Genomic DNA, 14712 nt, shown 5'->3' with positions numbered 1-14712 from the left:
GGCCTTGGCAGATTCCGTTGCCATTTCTTACACTGGGGCTTTTTCCCCAGTTCCCATTTTACCCACCTTTACTAAAGCGGAACTATTTACACCGAGGCTTTTAGCCCAATATCCCGTACAGTACTTATTCTCCCGACACATGTATTTACTTACAGTGTCCTGACGCACCGCTCAACTGGATTTACTGGCTGCACAGACTCTGCTTCAGATTCGTTGCATCTCTGGTTACTTTGCAAGGAGAATTTATCAAGGTAATTCTCTCCTCATTCGTTGTTAGTTTGGTCAGCTTTTTGTGTCTAATCTGCCCGTCCAGTAGATCCTGCTGACTGCGCCAATTTGTTAGGGTTAACTTCAAACCACCACTCGGAGTCCGTTAGCCTTAAAGTAAATGCAGTTTTTCATAATAAAAGATACAAGCTGGCAGGGGAGGTATCCTTGAATGAATGCTCAGAGAAACTGCCAGAGATATCTTATTTTATACAGTTTCAGATTATAGCATTACGTAATTACACAAGTTACAATTAATATGTGCTGATTGATTAATACATGATTATCTGGTAGGTTGCTTCCTCCAATCTGGCCCCTATATGTTTAAATGGTTATTTCAATATACATGTTGTTATGATTCTTTTTATTTGACTTGTATCTTGTTGTAGAATTCAAATTCTATGTTATCTGTGTCTGTGCCCAGCTCCCAAGGCCTTTGGTCTATGAATTGGAACATCTGCCCCTCTGTGGAAGGCATCCCACACATGCTTCCCACAGACTGAAAAACAGGCTGTGGGATCCATTTTAAAAATCTGTTAACTCCATTTCAAAACATCCCAATTATTATTATTAATTGTAATTATGATTTGTGATCTGCCCTTTCAGTCGATTATGGGGTATCTTATCGAAGGCCTTTGGATATCCAGATAAATTACACCTACTACATTACGTTAGTTTACGCTATCTGTTACCTGTTCGAAAAATTCAAAGAATTTGGTCAATTCAAGACTTTCCCTTTTATAATCCATGCTGACTATTCATTTTTGGTTTCTAGTTGCTCTTCCCCTTTTTCTTTTAGTAGGGAATCCATTATTTTTCCTCCCAACAACGTTAAGTTGACTGGACTATAGTTCCTCAGACACGTTCCACCTCCCTTCTTAAAAATAGTTATTACATTAGGTGTCTGCCAATCCTCCGGCACTGCACCTTATTCTAACGAAGTATTAAATATGTTTATTAATGCCTCTGCTATCTCTTCCCTAGATGTGATTCGTCCGAAGCTGGCATTTAACCATTTTCGGTTTGATTAGTTTAAATAATATTTTCCTCTTGTTATTTTAAATGCAGTTATTTCATTTCTAATATCATCCGATGTCATGTCCACCTTTTTGTCTCCCTGATAAATACTGATGCAAAGTAATTGTTTAATATTTCTACCTATCTCTGCCTGTAGACAACCTTCTGAGCCACGTACTTTGGTATGTAATCTGGATGTCCTCCACGCAATCTTTATCCTTATCGTTAAAGGTAACGAGTATATCGTGCCTGTTGGACAGGAGCAGTGTCTCATTCTCAGCCTCTCCTCAGTTCGCTACACGGCACCCAATCAGCCACAGACTTTCCGGAACCTGCGCTTTTCTGTGGGATGTGACTGTTTTCTGGATTAAATCAGTTATCCTGTGTGTTTCAGAGTGTGTCGAACTCGCACTCCAGCCGAATTACCCTGAGCCAGAGCGAATAAAGCAAAGACATTTCCTGCAGATGTGGGAATGTGGGACAGATTTGATGTGCAAAAATTCACACACATTATAGTCTCGACTCATTGCCTACCCTGCCATCTTTAGTTATTTTTTATAAATGTATTTGCTTATTTACACACTGAATTAATTTAATTACTTAGTTTTTATTCAATGGTTATTTATAATTATATTAATTAATTAGTAATTATGGTTAAATTATTAATTTAATAAAGTATTGTTATTGCTCCCAGGTCTTAGTGTGGACCAAGCTTCGAGAAAAAAGGTAATACTCACCAAACATTCATCTACCTGCTGTATTTTGGAGGCCAAAGCAACACCTCCTTCAACCACTGTTCCCATTCAAACTCTCACCAAATTCCGTTTAATATCACTGTGCAGAACACACTGTGAATCAACAGTTAGTGTTTAGTTTTATACCTTTGGAGCCACACACAAGTTTCAAGTGCTGTCTCAGCTCCATGCCCATTGCTCGCAGTAATTAGCACATATTTAAGACTAACACTTACAGCTGACTGATAGTTAACTACCACTAACAGGCAGTTTCTGCTAACTTCTGTTTTTAAAGTTCTAAGTTCAATTCAAAACGTTAATCTAAATTTCCCTTCTTACAGCTAATACTCAGCCAGACTCACCACGGACTTACCACTGAATCTCACTTTCTCTTCGTTCCCAAGTTTACCACTCTCTTTGTGCACTCCGTTTATGATCAGAATGTGGTGATCGAGTAAGCTCTGACATGCTCTGCTGGGCCGAAAGGGTCGGGGTGGGGAAGGTCGCTCTGTAAATTTGCAGTCCACAGGCAGACGGGCTGCTAACTCCCAGCACCCCCAGGAAAACCTCAGGGGAACCGCCTCAGACCAGTTTGCAGCCGCGAGCACCGAATGGCCTATTTCTTTGTTGCAGACATTAAGTAACTCTTTGTAAAGTGATGGGTGAAGGAGATGGGATGTCTGAAATGCGATTCTGAGTCAGCCACAGGCCAGGGCATGGTCAAAAGTGCAGGTCTGTGATGTCACAATACTGAGGCACAGTGTCATGCGAGTTTCCCCGCTTCATTACATCACACATACTGCAATACCTAGTAACAAAGCTCGTTACGACCCTCCCTGAATGCTGCATATTATGGGCTATGTTTAGCACGGAGATTATTGAGAGAGTGAGGAGGAGCTGAGTTTAATGTGTGTCGAGTGTGTGCGGGGAACACTTCATCCTGCAGATCACCGCATTGTTCAGGCAAACTTACAAAGGAACGTTATAGTGGTGAATGTCACTGGGATATATTCCGTCTGCAGGACACCCTTTAATCCCAAAGGTAGATTATCTGAAACAAGGATACGTCGCTATCACCAGGCGCTGGGGCTGCTCAGGTTAAACCCCACTGGGAGGATAACACAAGGAGCCTGCAAAGGGATGAAAGCACTGACCTTTGAGCCTTTGAAACCTTCCCTCTCTGGCTGTTGTTTGGTCCCAGGCCATTTCCCCCCAGCTTTCCCTGGGAGTGCTGGGGACTGAGCGGCCCTTCCGCCCGTGGACTGAAAAGTAACAGAGCCATCTTCCCCGTGCCGCTCCCTTTGGGTAAACACATCCGGCACGAGCCTGGCGGTCGGGAGCTTTATAAACCCATCCCAGGCCGCAGCAGATGTCTTAGCGGGGATAAAACCTGCAGGAGTCCAGCGGGACTGATCTCCGTGGACTTCCCCACCTCTATCATTTTTGTTAGTCGCTGAATCCGTGCGGTGAAAGATATAAACAGGCCTCACTGTGTGTGTATCACAGAGATGAGCAGATTGGGCAGAATACACGTCCAAAACATTGTGTGATTCTTATTATTTAATGCATTTAACAATTACAGTAAAGGGATATTTCACCACATTCTTCAACTCCTCTCTGAATTTCGTCTGGGTCACGGCATAAATACATGTGTTGGTGCAGCAACTCAGGAGCTGAAGCATAAATCCCATTTCCTGTACATATTGAGGTAGAGATGCACGAATAACGTTTAACGAATGCAATCGTTCAACCGCAGAATATAACAGAAACACTGCCCATAACAGGATAAAATTGCCGGATATAACAAACAGTAAAATTATGGATTTCCTTCGCTTCTCCATCTCTGGGTCACTGGGACTCTCCCCACTGCTGTGGGCCCTGAGTCTCCTGCGGGCTCTGCATCGACACTAAAACGTGTCTGACAGTTAAAGTATTGAGCAGAAGGATCAGAACAAATGGAATAAACGGTGTTATAATATAATGAAGAAATTCAATTACTGCCCATGATACTGAATCAGAGACTTCCCATCGAACAAAACAAAACCAGGGACTATTGGAAATCTGATACATACCTCCATACATAAAGTACCAGAAAGTGTTCTTTACACAGAACAGCGCACTCACTGTTCCCACAACCACAGTCGCCGTTTTCTCGGTGCAATATTTGGTTTTGAGCTTCTGACAACAAATGGCTATACATCGGTCAAAGGTAAAAGCAACTGTGAACCAGATGAAACAGTCTGTGACTGCGTAAAGCAGGATAGCATGGATATTACACACTTTAATGTTCCACATGAACTCAAACACGGTTGAGTAATGAATAGGAATCTGCCTGGATATTAGTTCCAGGATAACGACCAGTAGATCTGCCGCTGCCATTGCCACCTGGTAACGGCTGACACACTTGGAGAGACCGCACCTTCCTCGAGACAGGATCATTATTGTCACTAAGTTCACTGCAAGAAAGAGAAAAACAGGGAATTTATATTTCAGATTGAGAGCATGAACAGCTGTCTCAAAGAATTATGTGTGAAATGAGTCAGGATTAAGTTAACCAACCAATGGGACTTGTGGTGTTTGGGTCAGGACTGATGAAATCATCGGATGGGACGTGTGCTGTTTGGGTCACGACTGATTACACCAGTGGATGGGACGTGTGGTGTTTGGCACAGGTATTGAAAGAACCAATATATGGGACGTGTGGGTATCGGGACAAGGACTGAATGTACCAATGGATGGGACGTGTGGGTGTTGGGTCTGGACTGAATGTACCAGTGGATGGGGTGTTTGGGTGTTGTGACAGGGAGTGAGTGAATCGGTGGATGTGATGTGTGGGTGCCGGGTCATGACTGAAATAATTAATGTATTGGACTTTTTCCAGGTGGGTAAAGCTCCGAATGAGACTCTGATAGAACGCCATATCCAAGTCAGAGGAAGTAATAATTCAGCACAAGAAGCCGCGAGTTTGTGAATAACCTGTGTTCATTGAGGAGAATAGAGTCATTGTCCAGGGATGGGAATGCAGTATGGGGACAGCGAGGAGGATGAAATCAGTGTCCAGGGAGGAGAATGGAATTGGGGGCCAAGGGACGGAATGGAGCCTGTGGCCAAGGAAGGAATGGAGTCTGTGACAGGGAGGGGAATGGAGTATGTGGCCCATGAGAGGAATCGATTCTTTGTCCAGGAAGGGGAATCGAATCTGTGTACAGGGAGGGGAATGGAGTCTGTGGCCAAGGTGGGGAATGAAATCTGTGGCCAGAGAGGGGAATGGAGTCTTTGGCGAGATTACTGTGGTTGTGTCGTAGGCTGAAGAAGATGAATTGAATTGTATTATGTGTCGAAATCAGAACCTTTCCAACCATTGTTTTGAAAGTACTCTTTGTAACTGCCTTAAGCTGACTTTCCAAGAATATTTCAAATAATTTTTAAAGAAGGGACTGTCGCTTTACAATAGACTAATGATAACCCATGTTGTAAGATGTCACAGAAGATTTTCGAACGTGTCTGTTTACAGCTGGAACTGTGTCAACCAATTTCCTTTCACCTGGTGTGAGGAAGTTACAGACTTCCAGTTGACAGAGAGAGTTTGAGACTGGAAATATCAAAATATTGCACAATATAGTGCTCCATTTTGAATAGTTGCTACCGTGCGGCCCACACCGAGCTCTCCTGAACTGTGGCTGAACAAGGGAAATAAATCAATTCAAACACAACTGAATAAACATTTTACTGGAATCCGTATTGCAGTTTTAACCCTGTCCTGATCGTTTGAAATTAGTGACTGTGAGGCAGAGCGGGAGGCAGTGGAAATTACGACAACTGTCTATAGCTGAATCATTAGTGAATAATGTCTCATATCTCAGTGTATTTGTGAAGGATCTCTCAACGCTGATTTCCACTGGTCAGTGTCATTTACAATAACCAGTGGTCCTTAAAACACTTGTTACCTCTGAACACATATTTATTATCCAACACTGGGCATCAGTGCAGAAAGCTGACTGCAAGCTGTTCAATAATATAATCGTTCACTAACATATCTGTGTCAATAAAGTCAAATTTCTGTCAAAACCTGTGAACCACTATCACTGGAAGCAAGTTGTGGAAACAACATACTATTCATTGAACTGGCAGCAGCGAGTCAGCAAATGATGAAACATTACATGACAGAAACGTATTTGCATTGCCAGACACAGAACAAGAGGTTTAAATTGAATACAATTAATAACTAGAACTAAAGGACAAGGACAGCAAATACAGAGAAACATGGGTTACATAATTAATTGCAGATGAAGGACTCACCAGGAACACCAACAGCAGCGAGGAGCGGGTAATAAATACGTTCCACATTGAAAAGTGCCCACAAGATGCAAAGCTCACTTGGAATCTCCCAGAACATGACTTGACTTTCTGTGAACTCCAATGAGCGCTGTTCGTTTTAGACAACAACTTCAGTCAAACATTGCTGTACAGACTGAAAAAAAATCCCTATTTATAGCCTGAGGGAACTCTCCAGTGAGACAATTAAACTGCACACTGAAGGATATTAATCACAGTCACTGAATAAACAAGTTGTCCGAACCTATTCTTTGCATCACTTTCAATTGCAAAATATTTTAAAAGCAACGTGGCTTTCAGATCAAATAACTTGATCCAAAACCAAGCACTATTGGCAAAAGCAGAAATAGTTAATTCCACAGAATCACAGCATGCATGTGAAGGGAGCAACTTTCATTTAGGCAGTTTCTGTTATTACTGAGATATAAAATAACTCTGTAATTTCAGATTTTCAATTCACTTCTCGGGGTAACACAAGTGAAATAAAACAAATGGAATGATAGAGGCAGGCTAAGTAAGTGTCAGTAACATGCACGGGGACTGACAGTACAGTGCAAATTAAGGATACATGGGCACTGATAATACAGTGGTTAGTAAGGGTACATGGGGCAGATAATATATTGGTCAGTAAGGGTACATGAGGACTGATAATACAATTGTCAGTAAGGGTACATGGAGACTGATAATGCAGTGGTCAGTAAGGCTACATAAGAACTGATAATACAATCGTCAGTAAGGGTACATGGTGACTGTTAATATAATTGTGAGTAAGGATACATGGGTACAGATAATACAGAGGTCAGTAAGGATACATGGGGACAGATAATACAGTGGTCAGTAAGGGGACATGGGGCAGATAATATATTGGTCAGTAAAGGTTCATGGGGACAGATAATAGAGTGGTGAGTCAGGGCACATGGGGACAGATAACATATTGGTAAGTAAGGAATTGTGTGTGCTATTATTACAATGGTCAGTCCAGATTCATGGCGACCGATGCCATACTGACAGTCACACGCCATCAAATCGTTTATTTTCCTCAGAGCAGGGAATGTAGAGACTGGAGGTGAGGAATGGAGATGAAAGGAGCAGAGAGGTGAGGAGAAGAGAAGAGAGAGGACAGGAGGTGGGAGGGGAGTAGACGAGAGGAGATGAGTGTGGAGGAGAGGAGAGGAGGGGAATAGGAGAGCAGAGGTGAGGAGAGCAGATGCGTTGAGTGGAGAAGACAGCAGAACAGAGCAGAGGGTAGGAGGTGAGAGGAGAGGGTGGGAGAAGGAAAGAGTGAAGATGAGCAGGAAGGGGAGGGGAGGTTAGTGGAGGATAGGATAGATGAGAGGGGGAGTAGAGAGTAGAGCAGAACAGAGATGAGTAGAGGAAAGCAGAGGAGAGTTGATAAGATGAAAGGAGAGGAGAAAAGAGGGGGGAAGAGAAGATAGGAGAGGGGAAGAGAGTAGAGGAGGGGAAAGGAGATGATAGTGTAGGGGAGATGGAAGGAGAGGAGAGTGGAATAGAGGTGAGGAAAAGGTAGGGGAGAGGAGAGGGATGAGAGGAGTGGAGAGGCGAGGGGAGTGGAGATGAGAGTGTAGGGGAGAGGGGTGGACAGGAGAGTGGAGTAGAGATGGGGAGAAGGTAGGGGACAGAAGAGAGATGAGAGGAGCGGGGAGAGGAGGAGAGGAGCGTAGCAGAGAAAGGAGGAATGGAGAAAAGTGGAGAAGTGAGAGGATGAGAGAGAAGGAGAGTAGAGCAGAGGAGAGGGGAAGGGCAGTGGGAGAGCAGAGGAGAGACCCTCAGAGGAGAGGAAGAGAGCGGGGAGAGCAGGGGCGAGAAGAGATGAGAAGGGAGGGGAGGAGAGGGGAGAAGAGAGGGGAAGTGGAGAGGAGAGTGGAGGAGAGAAGAGCTATGGAGATACGAGCAATGGAGAGGAGAATAGAAGAGATGTAAGGATAGCAGAGAAAAGATGAAAGCAAAGTAGAGAGAGGAGGTAGTAGATTAGAGGAGAGGAGAGGACAAGAGAGGGGACAAGGGAGGAGATTAGAAGAGAGGGCAGGAGAGGATAGAAGAGTGGGTAACGGAGAGGGGAGTAAAGGTGAGTGGAGAAGAGGGGGGGAAGTTAGGGGAGAGAAGAGGAGAGAGAAGACAGTGCATGAGAGGAGGAGGTGAAAAGAGGGTAGAGGAAAGGAGAGCAGAGGGGAGGAGAGGGTAGGAGCGGGAGGAGAGGAGTGGACTGGAGAGGGTACAGGAGAGCAGAGGGAAGGAGAGGAGCGGGGAGGAGAGGAGAGGGGAGAACATCAGACGACACAAGTGAGGAGAGGAGTTAAAATGAAAGGGGAGAAGAGGTGAAGAGGAGAGGAGAGGGGTGAGGAGAGGAGGGGAGAATTTAGGGGAGAGGAGTCGAGATGATTGGAGTGGAGACGAGTGGAGAGGAGAGAGGAGAGTGGAGTGAGAAGCGACCTGAAAACAGGAGAGAGGAGAGGATCGGTGAGGATAGGGGTGGATCGGGGAAGACGGGAGATGAGTGGAGATGAGAAAGCAGAGGAGCTGAGAGGAGAATGGAGGAGAGGGAAAGGGAGGAGAATAGTGGAGTAGAGGCGTGGAAAAGGTAGGCAAGAGGGGAGAAAATGAGGCACAAAAGAGTTGAGGAGAACAGCTGAAAGGGGAGGAGAGTTGAGGAGAGGGGAGAGGAGAGAGGAGAGTAGACAGGAGAGAACGGGAAGACAGGTGAGAAGAGCAGTGGAGATGAGAGAGGAGTAGATGGGTGAAGGGATGAGCCGAGTGGAGAGGATGGGGGAGGAGAGGGGAGAGTAGAGATGATGAAAGGATAAGGAGGTGAGCAGAGGGGAGAGGAGAGGAGTGTGAAGGAGAGGAGAGGCGAGAGGAGGAGAGTAGTGGAGAGGCGAGGAAACGAGAGACGAGGGGAGAGAGGAGGGTAGAGATGAGCAGGGAGGGGACGAGTGTGTAGGGGAGGAGAGGGGAGAAGAAAGCAGAGCAGGGGAGAGTAGTGGAACGGAGAGTGGATGTGATGAGAGGAGACGAGAGGAGATGAAAGTGGAGTGAAGTGGGGAGGGGATTAGAGGAGAGGACTGGGGAGAGGAGAGGGTAGAGGCGAGGGTGGGAGAGGAGAATAGAGTAGAGGAGGGTAGAAGGTAGGGGAGATGAGAGGAGATGAGCATTGGAGAGACGTGAGGAGAGAGGTGAGGAGAGGAGTGGTGAGGAGGGAAGGTGTTGTGGTAAAAAGGAGGCTTCTCTCCTTCAAGGACGAACTGATGTAGTTAATCGACACCTGACCTTCCGTTGGGATAAAACTAGGCTTCTCTCCCTCGGGGTGTACGAACTGATATAGTTAATCGACACCTCGCCCAGCTTCCCACTGTATGACGAACACGGAAGTAAACACACGAAACCTCAGGTTTATCGGTTTTTTTACGAGCAATGCACGGGAAGGTTCCGTATTGGAACCTCCGACATAGAAGGGTTTTGAAGCATAATGTATACAGGTGTTGGAGAGGAGGTATCCTCCTACAAAATCATCGATAGGTCTATTGCTATCAGCGAAGTTACAGTGATTTGTCGACTCTTATCAGACGGGCTCCGAGTGGTACATGAAATTGCCCATCTCTCATCATTGTCTTATTCCATTTTGCCCTCTACCCCAGTCTATCCGACACCTGGTGTGGTTGTCCTGGCTTCTTTATCTCTTGATCAGCGACTTTTAAACAAAACTGCTGACTTTGGCTGTTTAAGTTTTACTCAGGTTAAGCTATGATATAATGCGTATAAGTGTGTCATACCTATATAAGCAAGTGTTACATACATCGACAATTGATAAGTTCACTACCTTCGGCATAATTCTGACCCCCTATCTAGAACCTTACTATTTATCCCTTACAATTACCCCCTAATGGCCCTTGACTATATGCCCAAGATAGGCCATTTCGCAATTAATACCACATGGGTGAGATTCCAGGGTTGTCCTTGCCCTTGGGTAGTGCTACTTCCCGAGCTCCTGGAGCTATCTGTTGGCTTTCCCATCAAGGTTATACTATGTATGTCCTTTCTGCCGGACTGTCTGATTTCCCTTTCTTCAATGTTTTAACTATAGTACGGGCTAGGGCTTGCCTCTTACGTCGGTTACAGCTTTTTAAAGGATAATACTAGCAAGGTGAGCACCCTTGCACTACAACCAGTACATTGAGTCTAGCTTAGTTCATGTATAAGTCCTTTGTAGCCAACATTTTCTCGGTGTTCGAATTATGCCGCGCCTGGAGTATCTGCTGTTTCATCTATCTTCCCTCCACTTGGGGTCTTCACTGTTCTGCCGAATTTCTGCCCCGCCTGGAGTACCCTCTATGTTGTCGAATGGTGTCCAATTCAGTCGAGTTTGTTTCTCTTTCAATTCGAGTATTGGTTTTCCTTGTGGCCCGCTGGTCTTCGCAAAACCTCCTCAGGCAATGTCCATCATTGTCCCATCGATCATTCCTCCTTTAGCTCAGGGGTTATAATAAACCCATTTATATCTGTCTCATCAAGTGGAGTAAAGCAGAAGTCAATATCCATAATGGTGCATGAGGTGTTCCTTTCTTCATTTCAGTTGCCGTGGTGGTCACACATCAATCTCCATATCCTCGTGAAACAGCGATAATTTTGTAGTCCTGTGTTAGTGGGGGTGATGCTCAAGGTGCACCCGTCCAATTGGTTATATCCACAGTCATCTTTGATCATTCGTAGTGGATCTCGACATAAAGCAACTTGGTTATTTTTATAACAATCTACATATGCTGAGACTCTTAGGACTGTTGTTCTCCTCAGTTACATTTCTGGTTTGTCATCACACCACACGCGAGTTTGAATCCTTATTTCTCCTACATTGTTTGGTATGAAGGATCTCCTGTTGTCACATAATACTGTGGTAGAGATAATAAAAAATCTATTTAAATGTCCGGTAACACAGCTGGCCTTTGAAACCCAAGCATGACTGTTTCTCTGCACCTCGCAGGCATGAGTCATGTTTTTGTCTAAGGTCCAGTTTGTAAATATATCGAGTGTTATCCAATCCGACACCTTTCTCTTCTGAAGCTACTCTCTGTTATGTTGTATTCCAGTGAGCAACCATGCTCCATATCCTGCACGTACTTGTTCTGTCTGTATGGTTTTACTTAAGTTGCGTTATGCTTTATTCATTTAGAGTTCTGGTGTGGTCTCGCAATGTGTGGGCCACTGTAATAATTCGCTTTATGCGCCATTACCCAGCTGTGCCTGTATCTTTTCATTATCCTTATCGCTTTCCAGCAATCCCAGTCAGGTTCATGCGAAGGCGTTAACTCAATCATCTATCGTGTGTAGGTCTATAGTTTCGCAACTCCCGCCACATACACGTATTCCGCCGTGTATTCTGCAGTGTATCCTGCCACGTATCCTGCCGTGTATCCTGCCTCGTACCATTTCGAGTATCCCTCTTTTTCCCCTGTCCCGTTTTTTTTTACCTGACTCTCTTTCCACATTAAACTTCATGGTTTTGGATTCAGCGCCTTTAAGTGCTCGAAGGATCATGTTTCTATACAGGCTTATACTGTTTAACCCGCAGATGTTGGGGTAGTTTTATTGTTTAAATTTAGGAATACAGTAATTATTCGCTGACGTACCCTGAAGTGTATCTTACCCTTGGTCTGCCTTATCAATTTCTCTTTTGCCCCAGTGTTCACAGTTGGACAGGTTTGTGGCGCTGGGGGTGTGATGGTCGAGGCCCTGGTAGTGCTCACTGTTGCTAAACTAGTGGATGGGGCCGTGTTGGTGGGTCTATCTCTGGAGATATCACTCCACCACCATTCATAGATGTTGAGTGAAATCTGCACCCCCTTCCCCTGGTGCAGTATGTTTGTCTTTCCTGATTAAAAACACACCGCGGTCTTATTCCCATTAATTATGGTTCTATATTATTGGCTCATCCCCAATGTTGTTTCGTTTCCTTGTAACGTTGTTTTATGCCCGTTATTTAACTCTACTGTTGCTCCGTCCGACACCATCAGTGTTTTTGATGTTTTATTAAACTAATGTCGCCCAAGTCCCTGTAATACAGGCCTTGCCATCCCTCAGTCTGTTGTCACTGATATGAGGCTGCATTACTCCACGTTATTTCCACGAGCTCTCGAGTCCTGCAAAAAGCAATATTTTCCGGTCGTCACTGGTTAGTTAGTGACCATGCTTTTTTAACTGGGTCCAGTGTTTCCACTTGCCGATACTCCTTATAAGTACCATAACTTACCATGATTACCTGATAGAGACCGATCTATTTGGATGCGATCCCGAACCTCTCTGTGGTCATCTCTTGACTGCCTATTTGGGGTGTTTGGAACTTCTGCTTCTTAGTGTCGTTCTCTAAATCCTTGATTTGCTGATCTCTAATCTTTGCCTCTATATCATGTAACTGCTTACAGAGTTCCATTACAGATTTCCATATTATTTTAGTTAAAAGGGTATCATTCCTATCGTTCGACTAGGGGTTGCCTTGAGCTTTATTTATACTCGGTGTATCCTGTCAACCCATCCCTTTCCAGTCTCGTTGATGTGGGATAGTTTTTGCCTAATCCCTAAGCGCACGCCTGTTTCATGATCTTCCCTGTGAAGTCTGAACTTTGATCTGAGTTCAGCTGCAGTGCCGTTATTTTGTTTGCTAGGATCCTGGCCATGGTTTCTACTGAACAATTCCTAGTGGCGACAGCTTCTACCCACTTCATAAACGTGTCTATTATATCTAAGCAGTATGTTTTCCCCTTGTTGCTGGATAAAGGTCCAGTAAAATCTACCTGCAAATTTTCCCAGAGTCCCTTCGGTGGGGGCTGATGTCCCATTTTGACCTTTACTTTCCCCCCTGGGTTGTATTTTGCGTATATCACTCACCTTCTGCAGAGGTCCTCTATATCTCTAGATATTCCCTTCCACCACCAGCATCTGGACATCAAGTTTATCATGTTTGTTCTACCTGTATGGACATACCCGTGGTATAAATTTAATAGGCTCCCCTGGATGCATTCCGGGGCCACCACATTCCCATCTTTTCTCCATATCCCGTCGGTCCCTTGTTTGGCCTTCTCTGCTTCCACCCCTCCTGTTCCTGCGGAGTGGCCTCTCCCTGTACCTCAAGCATAGAAATATAGAAACATAGAAACATAGAAAATAGGTGCAGGAGTAGGCCATTCGGCCCTTCTAGCCTGCACCGCCATTCAATGAGTTCATGGCTGAACATTAAAGTTTAGTACCCCATTCCTGCTTTCTCGCCATACCCCTTCATCCCCCTAGTAGTAAGGACCTCATCTAACTCCTTTTTGAATATATTTAGTGAATTGGCCTCAACAACTTTCTGTGGTAGAGAATTCCACAGGTTCACCACTCTCTGGGTAAAGAAGTTCCTCCGCATCTCGGTCCTCAATGGCTTACCCCTTATCTTTAGACTGTGACCTCTGGTTCTGGAATTCCCCAACATTGGGAACATTCTTCCTGCAGCTAACCTGTCTAACCCCGTCAGAATTTTAAATGTTTCTATGAGGTCCCCTCTCATTCTTCTGAACTCCAGTGAAGACAAGCCCAGTTGATCCAGTCTTTCTTGATAGGTCAGTCCCGCCATCCCGGGAATCAGTCTGGTGAAACTTCGCTGCACTCCCTCAATAGCAAGAATGTCCTTCCTCAGGTTAGGAGACCAAAACTGTACACAATATTTACTTCCTCAGGCCCAATTGTACATGCTCTGCCTTGGGCTTCCCCGGCCAGTGTACCTGCCACTCGCTTTGCTGCTTCATCTGTCCATGCATTCCCCTGTTCATACTGATCATTATTTTTTACGTGTGCTTTGATCTTTATTATCGCACACTCCTGGGGTAGGAAGGAGGCTTCCACTAGATGTTTCCCAATCTCCTCATGTTTAATCGGTCCTCCTCCTGAGGTCGTGTATCACCGTCTGCTCCAGGCTATCATATAATCAAGCTCTACTCCGAAAGCATATCGACTGTCTGTATAGATATTTACTCATTTTCCCCTCGCAAGCCTCAGAACCTCAGTGAGAACCACAAATTCAACCACTTGAGCTGATAGATTCTCTTCTAACCGTCCTTCCCCTTTGACCTGACAGCTGCTATCTACCACGACCCATCCTGTCTGTGGTGTCCCATTGATATAGCGCCGAAACTCATCTACATATAGATCCAAGTCTGCCTCCTCAAGCAGGGTTTCACTAGCCTGACTACTTCCCTCATCTTCTGTTGTGCTATAATGATGCTCCTCTCCCTTTGTAATGATCCACCCTGCAGGCGTCTTTTATTATTGTTACCATACCGTTGAGTGGTGTGGGGGGCGGGGTGGGGGGTGGCGG

Source organism: Pristiophorus japonicus, chromosome 23 (assembly GCF_044704955.1).
Source record: "Pristiophorus japonicus isolate sPriJap1 chromosome 23, sPriJap1.hap1, whole genome shotgun sequence".
Classification (NCBI taxonomy): domain Eukaryota; kingdom Metazoa; phylum Chordata; class Chondrichthyes; family Pristiophoridae; genus Pristiophorus; species Pristiophorus japonicus.
Note: the sequence above shows the minus strand (reverse complement) of the source record.